Source organism: Schistocerca serialis, chromosome 5 (assembly GCF_023864345.2).
Source record: "Schistocerca serialis cubense isolate TAMUIC-IGC-003099 chromosome 5, iqSchSeri2.2, whole genome shotgun sequence".
In the NCBI taxonomy this organism is placed as follows: Eukaryota; Metazoa; Arthropoda; class Insecta; order Orthoptera; family Acrididae; genus Schistocerca; species Schistocerca serialis.
In genome coordinates, this window is record NC_064642.1 from 73,208,556 (window position 1) to 73,221,372 (window position 12,817).

Here is a 12,817-nt window from a genome sequence, read left to right on the forward strand (position 1 = left end):
ATGTTTAGTTCATGTTGTATTTTGTTCAGTTCTGTTTTGTAGAGTCTGATGTTCACATCTGTATGTAGCATATACGAAGACAATAAAACAGTGTATGCTCTAAAGCTTAAATATGTGTTCGAGAATTATTTATGAAGAGTTATACTGAGGAAGAATTATTACTGAATTTTTCCAAGCTATTAATTTTCAGAAGAGTTTGATTTCGATTTTTTGAATCTTAAAGGTTTTACAGTCTGATTTTAATATGGGAAAAATAAGATAACTTGCAAGAATATAATTTCCAAGAAGAAACTAACGACATCTAAATTTCAAAAGTTTGTGCAAACCAGTTGGACTGAGTGACGTAATTTTGCACAAACGACTCAACTGAATTTGTTTTAATTACAGCTTCGTTCAAGAATCTTTATAGAGAACTTTAAAAGAATTTTAATAATTTTTTTGAAGTGTTCTGTAAACGACGTTGGTGACGAAGTCTGCACATGGTCATATTTCAAACAAAAACCATTGAGTCACACGCGTCGTTTCACTACACCGTAAAGTAGTGTGTAAGTCTAGGGGCCGATAACCTTAGCAGTTTGGTCCCTTAGGAATTCACACACATCGAAAATTCCATGGACCATTATCCAAGAATCCGGCCGCCGTTTTCAAATCGGGACATGACTTAATTTTTTCTGGAGTGAATTGATTCAAATTTTAACTTACTATACGTTCTCTTCAAATCCTTCTTAATCGAAAGAAAGTGATTTCATAGAACAACAAGCCTCTCTTGACATCAGAGCCCACTCGGAGATTATGACTCGTTTTCATAGTCTGTCTTAAATGTCGTTTCACTATTTTAACGATTTGCCCTTTATGTTTATGAAGCCTATAACAAATAACTATTAGCTTATACAAACTCCTAACCCGGCATGGACATCATAGAAGAATTCTAGAGGGAAAATGGCCTTCTAAAATATGGTGCTGGAGATCTCCATGACACAAATAAGGAGGATGACCGCGGCTACATTGGAAGGACGGAGCGAGGCGTGCGACGCAGGAGCCGGCCGCGGTGGTCTCGCGGTTCTAGGCGCGCAGTCAGGAACCGCGCGACTGCTACGGTCGCAGGTTCGAATCCTGCCTCGGGCATGGACGTGTGTGATGTCCTTAGGTTAGTTAGGTTTAATTAGTTCTAAGTTCTAGGGGACTGATGACCCCAGCTGTTAAGTCCCATAGTGCTCAGAGCCATTTGAACCATTTTTTTGCGACGCAGGACAGACGTACACAAAAGGAGGACTGCTACATAGAAGGAGATGGAAAGTTGGATGCGAGAGCAACTACATGATGCAGAAAACTCGCAGAAAGAAGAAGCAGAATAACTGTTAGAATTTCCAATGTAAGTTTGATATGTTTTATGGCTTTTATATTTAAAGATATGTCTTATACAGGGTGGTCATAAACAGTCTGAAAACATTGGAAGAGTGTTGGAGGTTAGGCTGCGCTGTGAAGTAAACGTTAAGAAAAAAAATTCGATACGTTGTATCGTTCCCGATTTGACTAGCATTGAAGTTAGCCAATCAGGCCGTTGCGCGCGCAGATTCAAGTGGCCCACCAGAGACGGTGTAACCAAACGTGCTCGTCGTTTTGTTTCCTAAAACCGAACTAGAGAGCGATACAAAAATTGGACAGGGGACGGTCGTAAGGATCAAACCCGAGCCAAAGGCGGAACAGTGTCGTGCGCTGTGAGAACGCCTGACACTAATTGTTATCTGGCAGGTCGCTTGAATTTGCGCGCGCAACAGCCTGATTGGTTATCTTCAATGCTCAATAGCTCGGAAACGGGGCGACGTATCGAATATTGTCAAATGGTTCAAATGGCTCTGAGCACTATGGGAATTAACATCTGAGGTCATCAGTCGCCTAGAACTTAGAACTACTTAAACCTAACTAACCTAAGGACATCACACACATCCATGCCCGAGGCAGGATTCGAACCTGCGACCGTAGCAGTCGCACGGTTCCGGACTACAGCGCCTAGAACCGCATGGCCACCGCGGCCGGCCGAATATTGTCCTTAACAGTTATTTCTCAGCACAGCCTACACTGCAACATACTTACAAGATGCACAGGATGCGCGCGTACAGCGTTACAGTAAGAGCAGGGGAAACAAGGCACTTTTAGTTATACGGATGTAATTGTCTGGTTGTTGTTATAGAGCTTATCTTGAGACCGCGTGTAATGAACGTTTCGCTCAGCAAATGCCGTCCCTGACCAATAGACACGAACCACTCACAAGAAAAATATGTAAAAAAATTTTTTGGGTGTTTAAGATTTTAACATAGTTTTTTCTCGTTTTTCCTGTTATAGCACGTATTGGTCTGATTATATTCGCCATACATTCTCTTCATTATTTCCCGGCAAAGTGTTAACTTAAAACGAAGTACTAAGATGATCTGACGAAAATACTTGCTAAGTAATGGGATAAGGTTGCAAGAGGGGAAAATTATATTTTTAATTGTTTTGAAAAAAATCTATTACATGTTGAGTTTACGAGTTGCCACACAGATGCGTCCTCCAGCGAAGGGGAGGATTGGCGAGTGCTGGAGGTAGGAAAGCTGTAAGCCAGAAAACCCGGAGTCCACAATTGCTGTCGCCTTGACAAAAGAAGACTCGTTTAAAACTTTTTACAACGCCAGACGTTGCTTTGTGTTCGTCACTGACTCACGTAAGTCTGACTAATTGCCAAATACCAGCCGCGAAAGCCTGCACTATTTGATCACGCAATTTTTTTTATCGCGTCAGTTCAGGATAATAGATAATGATATTGAAGAATTTTTTTTTAGAGGAAAGTCAGACAGTACGGTGCGCAGTTGCTATAAATGGCTTTTCAGAATATAGGCCTGTTCAAAATATGATGACCAGAAACGCACTTTTTCCCAGTATGTCTTTCGTACTGGAACAGTTAGAGTATTCGGCAATATTTATGTTAAGCGGTTCTTTCTAGTCAGCTTATAAGAACTAAAAGTACACTACTGGGCATTAAAATTGCTACACCACTAAGATGACGTGCTACAGACGCGAAATTTAACCGACAGGAAGAAGATGCTGTGATATGCAAGTGATTAATTTTTCAGAGCATTCACACAAGACTGGCGCCGGTGCGACACCTACAACGTGCTGACACGAGGAAAGTTTCCAACGGATTTCTCATACACAAACAGCAGTTGACCGGCGTTGCCTGGTGAAACAATGTTGTGATACCTCGTGTAAGGAGGAGAAATGCGTACCATCACGCTTTGGACTTTGATAAAGGTCGGATTGTAGCGTATCGCGATTGCGGTTTATCGTATCGCGACATTGCTGCTCGCGTTGGTCGAGATCCAATGACTGCTAGCGGAATATGGAATCGGCAGGTTCAGGAGGGTAATACGGAACGCCGTGCTGAATCCCAACGGCCTCGTATCACTAGCAGTCGAGACGACAGGCATCTTATCGGCATAACTGTAACGGTTTGTACAGCCACGTCTCGATCCCCGAGTCAACAGATGGGGACGTTTGCAAAGACAGCAACCATCTGCACGAACAGTTCAACGACGTTTCCAGCAGCATGGACTATCAGCTCGGAGACCATGGCTGTGGTTACCCTTGACGCCGCATCACACACAGGTGTACTCAACGACCAACCTGGGTGCACGAATGGCAAAACGTCATTTTTTCGGATGAATCCAGGTTATGTTTACAGCATCATGATGGTCGCATCCGTGTTTGGCGACATCGTGGTGAACGCACATTGGAAGCGTGTATTCGTCATCGTCACACCTGCGTATCACCCGGCGTGATGGTATGGGGTGCCATTGGTTACACGTCTCGGCGACCTCTCGTTCGCATCGACGGCACTTTGAACAGTGGACGTTACATTTTAGATGTGTTACGACCCGTGGCTTTACCCTTCATTCGATCCCTGCGAATCCCTACATTTCAGCAGGATAATGCACGACCGCATGTCGCAGGTCCTTTACGGGCCTTTCTGGATACAGAAAATGTTCAACTGCTGCCCTGGCCAGCACATTCTCCAGATCTCTGAGCAACTGCAAACGTCTGGTCAATGGTGGCCGAGCAACTGGCTCGTCACAATACGCCAGTCACTATTCTCCTTGGGCGAAATGCCGTTCATTCAAAGAAAAGAAAAGAAGGAGACGTTGATGCTTTTGTTTTGGAGATCAGCCCGGACGATTAGCGCGTCAGAATACTCATCGGCGGCGGCAGGCTGCGCAGACGGCGACAGGGCAGGACAGGAGGAACTGGTTTGGCGGCGCGGCGGCCTTGCTCGGGCCCACGCGGGAGCGCAGACGGCCGGAATGCAGAACGGCTCATTCGAAAGGGAAATGACCAGCCAGCCGACGGTTCCCATTCACGCTGGGCGCCGGCCAGCGCTGTCGCCGCCCGTCTTCCCACCCCGGCGGTGCCAGCACCCAGCATACAACGCTCAGTACCTGGCACTCACAACCCAGCATTCAACACTTAGCACTCAGTAGCCAATACGGAGTACCCAAAACCGCGGCACCCAGCACCTAATCACCCGGTACACAAATACCCAGCACCCAACACCCAGAATCCAGCACCTAGCACCCAGCACGAAGCACCCAACACCCAACAACCGGTATGCTGAAACTTCCTGGCAGATTAAAACTGTGTGCCGGGCCGAGACTCGAACTCGGGACCTTTGCCTTTCGCGGGCAAGTGCTCTACCAACTGAGCTACCCAAGCACGACTCACGCCCCGTCCTCACGCCTTTACTTCTGCCAGTACCTCGTCTCCTACCTTCCAAACTTTACAGAAGCTCTCCTGCGAACCTTGCAGGACCCGAGTTCGAGTCTCGGCCCGGCACACTGTTTTAATCTGCCAGGAAGTTTCATATCAGCGCACACTCCGCTGCAGAGTGAAAATCTCATTCTGGGAACATCCCCCAGGCTGTGGCTAAGCCATGTCTCCGCAATATCCTTTCTTTCAGGAGTGCTAGTTCTGCAAGGTTCGCAGGAGAGCTTCTGTAAAGTTTGGAAGGTAGGAGACGAGGTACTGGCAGAAGTAAATCTGTGAGGACAGGGCGTGAGTCGTGCTTGGGTAGCTCAGTTGGTAGAGCACTTGCCCGCGAAAGGCAAAGGTTCCGAGAGCGAGTCTCGGCCCGGCACACAGTTTTAATCCGCCAGGAAGTTTCATATCTGCGCACACTCCGCTGCAGAGTGAAAATCTCATTCTGGAACCGGTATGCTGCTCACAGTTTACCACGGCAGAGGGTCGGACGGGCTCTGAGCAGCTGTCCTGGCCTTGGGGCGGGGACTCTGTATAATCAAAAGCATGTGGGCGCCTAAAATCGACATTAATACCATGTCTGTCCACTCTTCGCCTTGAAGACGGCTTCAACTATGCTGGTGACACTTTCAATGCTGTGTCTGAACATATGCAGATGAACAGCAGCCCATTCTTTCTCAATAGTGAAAGTGGAGAATGTAGTGATTTTGACGGTGTAGGTTGGAACGAAGTTGAGTTCTAACTCATCCCAAATATATTGCATTTGGTCCAAGTGGGGACTCTCCGTAAACCAGTCCACTCATCTACTTCTACATCTACATTTATACTCCGCAAGCCACCCAACGGTGTGTGGCGGAACGCACTTTACGTGCCACTGTCATTACCTCCCTTTCTTGTTTCAGTCGCGTATGGTTCGCGGGAAGAATGACTACCGGAAAGCCTCCGTGTGCTCTCGAATCTCTCTGATTTTACATTCGTGATCTCCTCGGGAGGTATAAGTAGGGGGAAGCAATATATTCGATACCTCATCCAGAAACGCACCCTCTCGAAACCTGGACAGCAAGCTACACCGCGATGCAAAGCGCCTCTCTTGCAGAGTCTGCCACTTGAGTTTGTTAAACATCTCCGTAACGCTATCACGGTTACCAAATAACCCTGTGACGAAACGCGCCACTCTTCTTTGGATCTTCTCTATCTTCTTTGTCAACCCGACCTGGTACGGATCCCACACTGATGAGCAACACTCAAGTATAAGTCGTACGAGTGTTTTGTAAACCACCTCCTTTGTTGATGGACTACATTTTCAAAGGACTCTCCCAATTAATCTCAACCTGGCACCCTACTTACCAACAATTAATTTTATATGATCATTCCACTTCAGGCGGCCGCGGTGGCCGTGCGGTTCTAAGCGCTCCAGTCCGGAGCCGCGCTGCTGCTACGGTCGCAGGTTCAAATCCTGCCTCGGGCATGGGTGTATGTGATGTCCTTAGGTTAGTTAGGTTTAAGTAGTTCTAAGTTCTAGGGGACTGATGACCACAGCAGTTAAGTCCCATAGTGCTCAGAGCCATTCCACTTCAAATCGTTCCGTACGCATACTCCCAGATATTTTACAGAAGTAACTGCTACCAGTGTTTGTTCCGCTATCATATAATCATGCAATAAAGGATCCTTCTTTCTATGTATTCGCAATACATTACATCATGTTAACGGTCAGTTGCCACTCCCTGCACCAAGTGCCTATCCGCTGCAGATCTTCCTGCATTTCGCTGCAATTTTCTAATGTTGCAACTTCTCTGCATACTACAGCATCATCCGCGAAAAGCCGCATGGAACTTCCGACACTATCTACTAGGTCATTTATATATATTGTGAAAAGCAATGGTCCCATAACACACCCCTGTGGCACGCCAGAGGTTACTTTAACGTCTGTAGACGTTTCTCCATTGAGAACACACACACACACACACACACACGTAATCAAATCGATTACTCCGTAACGGCACAGGACGTGTCGTCTCCTCTTAGTCAAACTGTAACGCTCTTTTCTCCCCGGTTCGATTCAGTAACTCTTCATCAGTCATCCTATCTACACATCTAATCTTCAGCTCCCTTCTGTAGTACAACATTTCAAAAAGCTTCTATTCTCTTCTCGCTTACGCTGCTTATTGTTGACATTTAACTTCCGCGTAAAGTTATACTCTCGGCTGTTGCTTCCTGAAAAGACTTCCTACCACTATTATGGGACGTTACCAAATTTCTCTTTTCCTGAAACACTTTTGTTACTCTTGCCTGTCTACATTATAAAAACTCTCTACTTCGCCTACCGGCAGTTACCTCGCAGCTTAAATAGCATAACTCATCTGCTACTTTTAGCGGCTGATTTCCTAATCTAATTGCCTCTCTCAACAGCTGTCTTAATTTTGGTAGACTTAGTTACTCTTGTTTTACTTTTATTGAAGTTCATCTCATATCCTCTTTTCGACACACTATCCAGTTGTGCTGATCTTCTAAGTCCTTTTTTGCCTCTTACTGATTACGATGTCATCAGCAAACCTTAGTTTTTATTTTTTCTCTCCGAACTTTGTTACTCTTTCCAAAGTTACCTTTCGTTTACTTTACGCCTCGCTCAGTGCACAGATTGAATAACGTGGTGGATAGGCTCGTTACAAACCTGTCTCACTCCCTTTACAAATACTGCTTTTCTTTCATGTCTTTCGACTTTTACAGCTGCAGCGCGATAGAAATGCATAGGTTTTCGCGGCCGGTGTTAATCTCATTAAAAGTGTTGTGGGTGTATTGAAGCATTATGTTATGATGTGCGAAAATGTAGCCTACCTACGTAACGATCGAGCTGCAGCAGCCTTCCTCAGCGCAAAGTCCAACCGGCCGAAATTTCGGTACAATTTATTATTTTACAAGATAACGCGGCAGTGCACAATTGTGACGAAACTGTCATCTGGTTATTGTACAGTTTCTGAATAACCTTTTGCTCCCTGTATTTTATCTCTGCTTCCTTAAGTATTTCAAAGAGGATAGTCCAGTCAACATCGTAAAAAGTTCTCTCAACATCTATTAATGCTATAAATATAGGTTTGCGTTTCTTTAGGCTACATCTTAAGAAGATACATTGTTGTCTTGGAGTTACTGAACTGTTTCCCTACGTCTCACCGTTCGAACGTTCGAATGGCCGCTGTAACAACGCCGGTTCTTGACCAGTTCTAATGACCTCGAAGCGGGCACCGTAACAAACGCACGATAACTAACTTCGCTCTCCAAATTCCAGTTTCCTCCGCGTTTTTAAGAGGCTCGTGTAAAGAGAGAAAAACTTGGCGGAACGCAAATAACAGTCTCCTCGCCGGGACATAATTTCACGCGGAATTATCGGCTCCTTTCGTCGCCCACCGGCGCGGCGACGATACTGACCTCCGAGTCGTTCGCCTTTATGCCGCTCGCAGCCGATGCCATTCACCTTGGACGTCCTTAAATAGGAACGGGTGCCGTTAAGCGAGTGGAACGCTCCTTCCAACTGGCGCTCCCGGACCCTCCCTGGAACGCGAATTCCAGCAGCGCCTGCCGTCGCTTCCACGTACCCGCTGGCTTTACTTCCTTTCCCGCGTAGCTGGTTAGCATTCTAGAGCAAGGCACGTTGCCCCAGCGCTCATTTGGAAACAGCTCTCAGATTCGCCTTTCAATAAAAGCTCAACGTATGACAAATTCTTTCGTCTTCCGAGCACCCGTGCTGTCGGCCGGAATCCACACACTCTCAAGGGATGTGGGGCGTGCAACACAATTTACGCGCCTGGCAACGGAAGACAGCAAAACGAAAGCTGAAATTTTAAATTTAGCATTTGAGAAATCTTTCACGCAGGAGGATCGTACAAACATACCGTCGTTTGAGTCTCGTACAGATTCCCGTATGGAGGACACAGTGATAGACATCCCTGGGGTTGTGAAGCAGCTGTATGGGTTGAAAATAAATAAATCGCCAGGTCCTGATGGGATTCCAATTCGGTTTTACAGAGAGTACTCTACTGCATTGGCTCCTTACTTAGCTTGCATTTATCGCGAATCTCTTGCCCATCGTAAAGTCCCGAGCGACTGGAAAAAAGCGAAGGTGACGCCTGTATATAAGAAGGGTAGAAGGACGGATCCTCAAAATTACAGACCAATATCCTTAACATCGGTTTGTTGCAGGATTCTCGAACATATTCTCAGTTCGAATATAATGAATTTCCTTGAGACAGAGAAGTTGCTGTCCATGCCTCAGCACGGCTTTAGAAAGCATTTCTCCTGCGAAACGCAACTCGCCCTTTTTTCACATGATATCTTGCGGACCTTGGATGAAGGGTATCAGACGGATGCCCGGATGCCATATTCCTTGACTTCCGGAAAGCGTTAGACTCGGTGCCCCACTGCAGACTCCTAACTAAGGTACGAGCATATGGGATTGGTTCCCAAGTATGTGAATGGCTCGAAGACTTCTTAAGTAATAGAACCCAGTACATTGTCCTCGATGGTGAGTGTTCATCGGAGGTGAGGTATCATCTGGAGTGCCCCAGGGAAGTGTGGTAGGTCCGCTGTTGTTTTCTATCTACATAAATGATCTTTTGGATAGGGTGGATAGCAATGTGCGGCTGTTTGCTGATGATGCTGTGGTGTACGGGAAGGTGTCGTCGTTGAGTGACTGTAGGAGGATACAAGATGACTTGGACAGGATTTGTGATTGGTGTAAAGAATAACAGCTAGCTCTAAATATAGATAAATGTAAATTAATGCAGATGAATAGGAAAAAGAATCCTGTAATGTTTGAATACTCCATTAGTAGTGAAGCGCTTGACACAGTCACGTCGATTATATATTTGGGAGTAACATTGCAGAGCGATATGAAGTGGGACAAGTATGTAATGGCAGTTGTGGGGAAGGCGGATAGTCGTCTTCGTTTCGTTGGTAGAATTTTAGGAATATATGGTTCATCTGTAAAGGAGACCGCTGATAAAACACTAATACGACCTATTCTTGAGTACTGCTCGAGCGTTTGAGATCCCTATCAGATCGGATTGAGGGAGGACATCGAAGCAATTTAGAGGCGGGTTGCTAGATTTGTTACTGGCAGGTTCGATCATCACGCGAGTGTTACGGAAATGCTTCAGAAACTCGGGTGGGAGTCTCTGGAGGAAAGGAGGCGTTCTTTTCGTGAGTCGCTACTGAGGAAATTTAGAGAACCAGCATTTGAGGCTGACTGCACTACAATTTTACTGCCGCCAACTTACATTTCGCGGAAAGACCACAAAGATAAGATAAGAGAGATTAGGGCTCGTACAGAGGCATATAGGCAGTAATTTGTCCCTCGTTCTGTTTGGGAGTGGAACAGGGAGAGAAGATGCTAGTTGTGGGAGAGAAGATGCTAGTTGTGGTACGAGATACCCTCTGCCACGCACCGTATAGTGGATTGCGGAGTATGTATGTAGGTGTAGATGTAGACATACACTGCCAGGCACCAGGTGATAGTAAGTGCATACTGAGGATTGTAGTGCTGCTGATTCATTTGTCACGGTCATCACAGCGATGTTTTTAGATCAGCAGGCAGTAACTGTGAACAATGCAAGTTTCATTCGAGGGTCCAATAATGCGCTATCGACGCGTACGTACTTCTGATGAACAGCGTCAGCCATTCGGGCGGGGTCGCATTGTGGGCCTACGGGAAGCTGGATGATCGTGTCGACGGATTGCTGCACATGTCGGGCACATAGCATCCGAGGTGCATTGCTTCTTTCAAGACTAGTCTGCGAAAAATTCCCGCACCTGTGCACCACATTCTGAACGTCCACGCCGTAAGGACGCAAGTCAAGATCGACGCAGTGTGTGAGCAGCGGTGGCCGACCGAATGTCATGCGGGGGCGCAATCCGGGCACGTGTTGCACGAGCTGTGTCATCAGGAACCGTTGGAACAATCCACTTGCACGCATGCCACTGCCCTGGCTACTATGGCACCACGACGCCATTGTGATGTCGTGAAAGAGTTGACAGAGAGTGTGATGAGGCTCTGTTGTCTTCAGTGATGAGAGTTTGTTATGTCCGTATGTGACTGATGGGCGCACGTGTGTATGGTGTAGACCTGTGACCTGTCTATTCCGCACTGCAGTTGCCTGCGACACACAGGTCCCACCCCAGGATTCAGTGTGTGTGTGTGTGTGTGTGTGTGTGTGTGTGTGTGTGTGTTCCCGCTACATTTCAGAGGCTGTTATCCCGATGCTGCAACTGTTTCTTCAACAGGAAAGTGACGTGCTTTTTCAGTAGGACAATGCATGTCCACACAGCGCTGCTCTTATGTGCTCCTTGTGGTGTACAGCAACTGCCCTAGCCAGTAAGATCACCAGATCTCTCACCGACTGAATACACGCTGGACATGACGAAGCGAGAACTCACTCTTTCTCCAGTGCCTGCAAGAACCATTGCCAAGTAGCAACAAAAGGTGGAAGTTGATTGGAACACTCTATGGCAGGATGCCATTCGGCACCTTGATGATCGTTTGCAAGCGACAAAACACACGCCTACGGTGCCGCCAAATAGGGGTAAACTGTGTACTGACATGACTGGGCGTTCTTTACTTTCACATAAGTGAATCATTTGCTTTGAATTCGTTATCATATACTCCTAACACGATGAGCTACCACCGCGCGGAGTGGCCGCGCGGTCTCAGGCGCCATGTCACGGATTGCGCGGCCCCTCCACCGGAGGTTCGAGTCCTACCTCGGGCATGTGCGTGCGTTGTTCTTAGCATAACTTAGTTTAAGTAATGTGTAAGTCTAGAGACCGATGACCACAGTAGTTTGGTCCCCTAGGAATTCACACACATTTGAACATTTTGATGAACTACCTCTCATTCCACTTGTGAATAAATTGACCTTCTGCTTGAGGATGTTGCACTTTTTTCCGTCAGTGTATTTCTCCTAATCGGGCTCGGATCATTTACCGTCAATGCTTCACTCATGACCGAGTCTTAATAACAGTCGACAGCCTGTCTTTGAACCGCGAAACAAATGTAAACTTGCTAGTGCTTCAAAACGAATGACTACTCCTTTTTAGCTCACTGCGTTCTGAAAGACAGTCTCCACAAAGACAAATGGAGATAAGACAATGGCACAAATCATTCAAAAACATCACGCTTCAGGTCTTTTGTATACATGGGCGCCGGCCGCTAGGGCCGATCGGTTCTAGGCGCTTCAGTTCGGAACCGCGCGACCGCTACGGTCGCAGGTTCGAATCCTCCCTCGGGCATGGATGTGTGTGATGTCCTTAGGTTACTTACGTTTAAGTGGATCTAAGTTCTAGGAGACTCATGACCTCAGATGCTAAGTCCCATAGTGCTCAGAGCCATATGAACCATTTATACACGGGCCCACAGCTTCAGGGAAGTCATAACAGTGTAAATAAGACTGTAAATCGATGAAAAAGTTTGTTAATGAAACTCGTTTCAACTATGAAAATGTCAGCTCTACTGAAAGGAAAAAAATAGACTTGCATGTTATGTGGCACTTGGAAAGAAAACGAGAGACAAACGGTAAAGCAAAAATGCGGATTCATAATGCCTTCTAAGCATCGTTTAATGTGTTTACATTTTTATATTTTTTCGAGTAAATAAACGTTAATGTTTTGAAATGTTTGGTCGTCCAGTTCTCAGCCGTGTGGAGAATCTAGCTTGCACCGTCTGTGCACAAAGTTTCGAAACTTATTTTATTTCGGATGTATGAGCGATGTCAGCGCAGTAACTACGGTCAAAGCTCGAAGTAACAGCTGTAAACAACAGATGTGCATTGGTTCTGAGAGTTGTTTCAAAAATTAAAATGAAGCAACATCTGTAAATCAAGTGTTCAAAACATTTCCCAGAATGTTTTAAGCTGAGAAAAGTATGTGCAAAGTTTTACCCACACACGTTGACTCCCAAACAAAAATTACGGTCCGAGAACGCTTGCCGCATCTTGACTGAAATGCAAAACGAGGTCAGTTCTTTCGTAAAAAAAAATCAACACGG

At 46.1% G+C, this 12,817-nt stretch overlaps 1 protein-coding gene and 1 non-coding gene across 5 annotated transcripts in view; both read right to left on the minus strand.

Moving 5' to 3' along the window:
• The window catches only part of LOC126481601 (dual specificity tyrosine-phosphorylation-regulated kinase 4), a 647,996-nt gene that overhangs the window by 111,472 nt on the left and 523,707 nt on the right, over positions 1-12,817 (minus strand). The gene's annotated exons all lie outside the window — the stretch shown is intronic.
• Positions 4,670-4,744, minus strand: Trnas-cga (transfer RNA serine (anticodon CGA)). The gene has a single exon. It is a non-coding gene; the product is annotated as a tRNA-Ser (tRNA).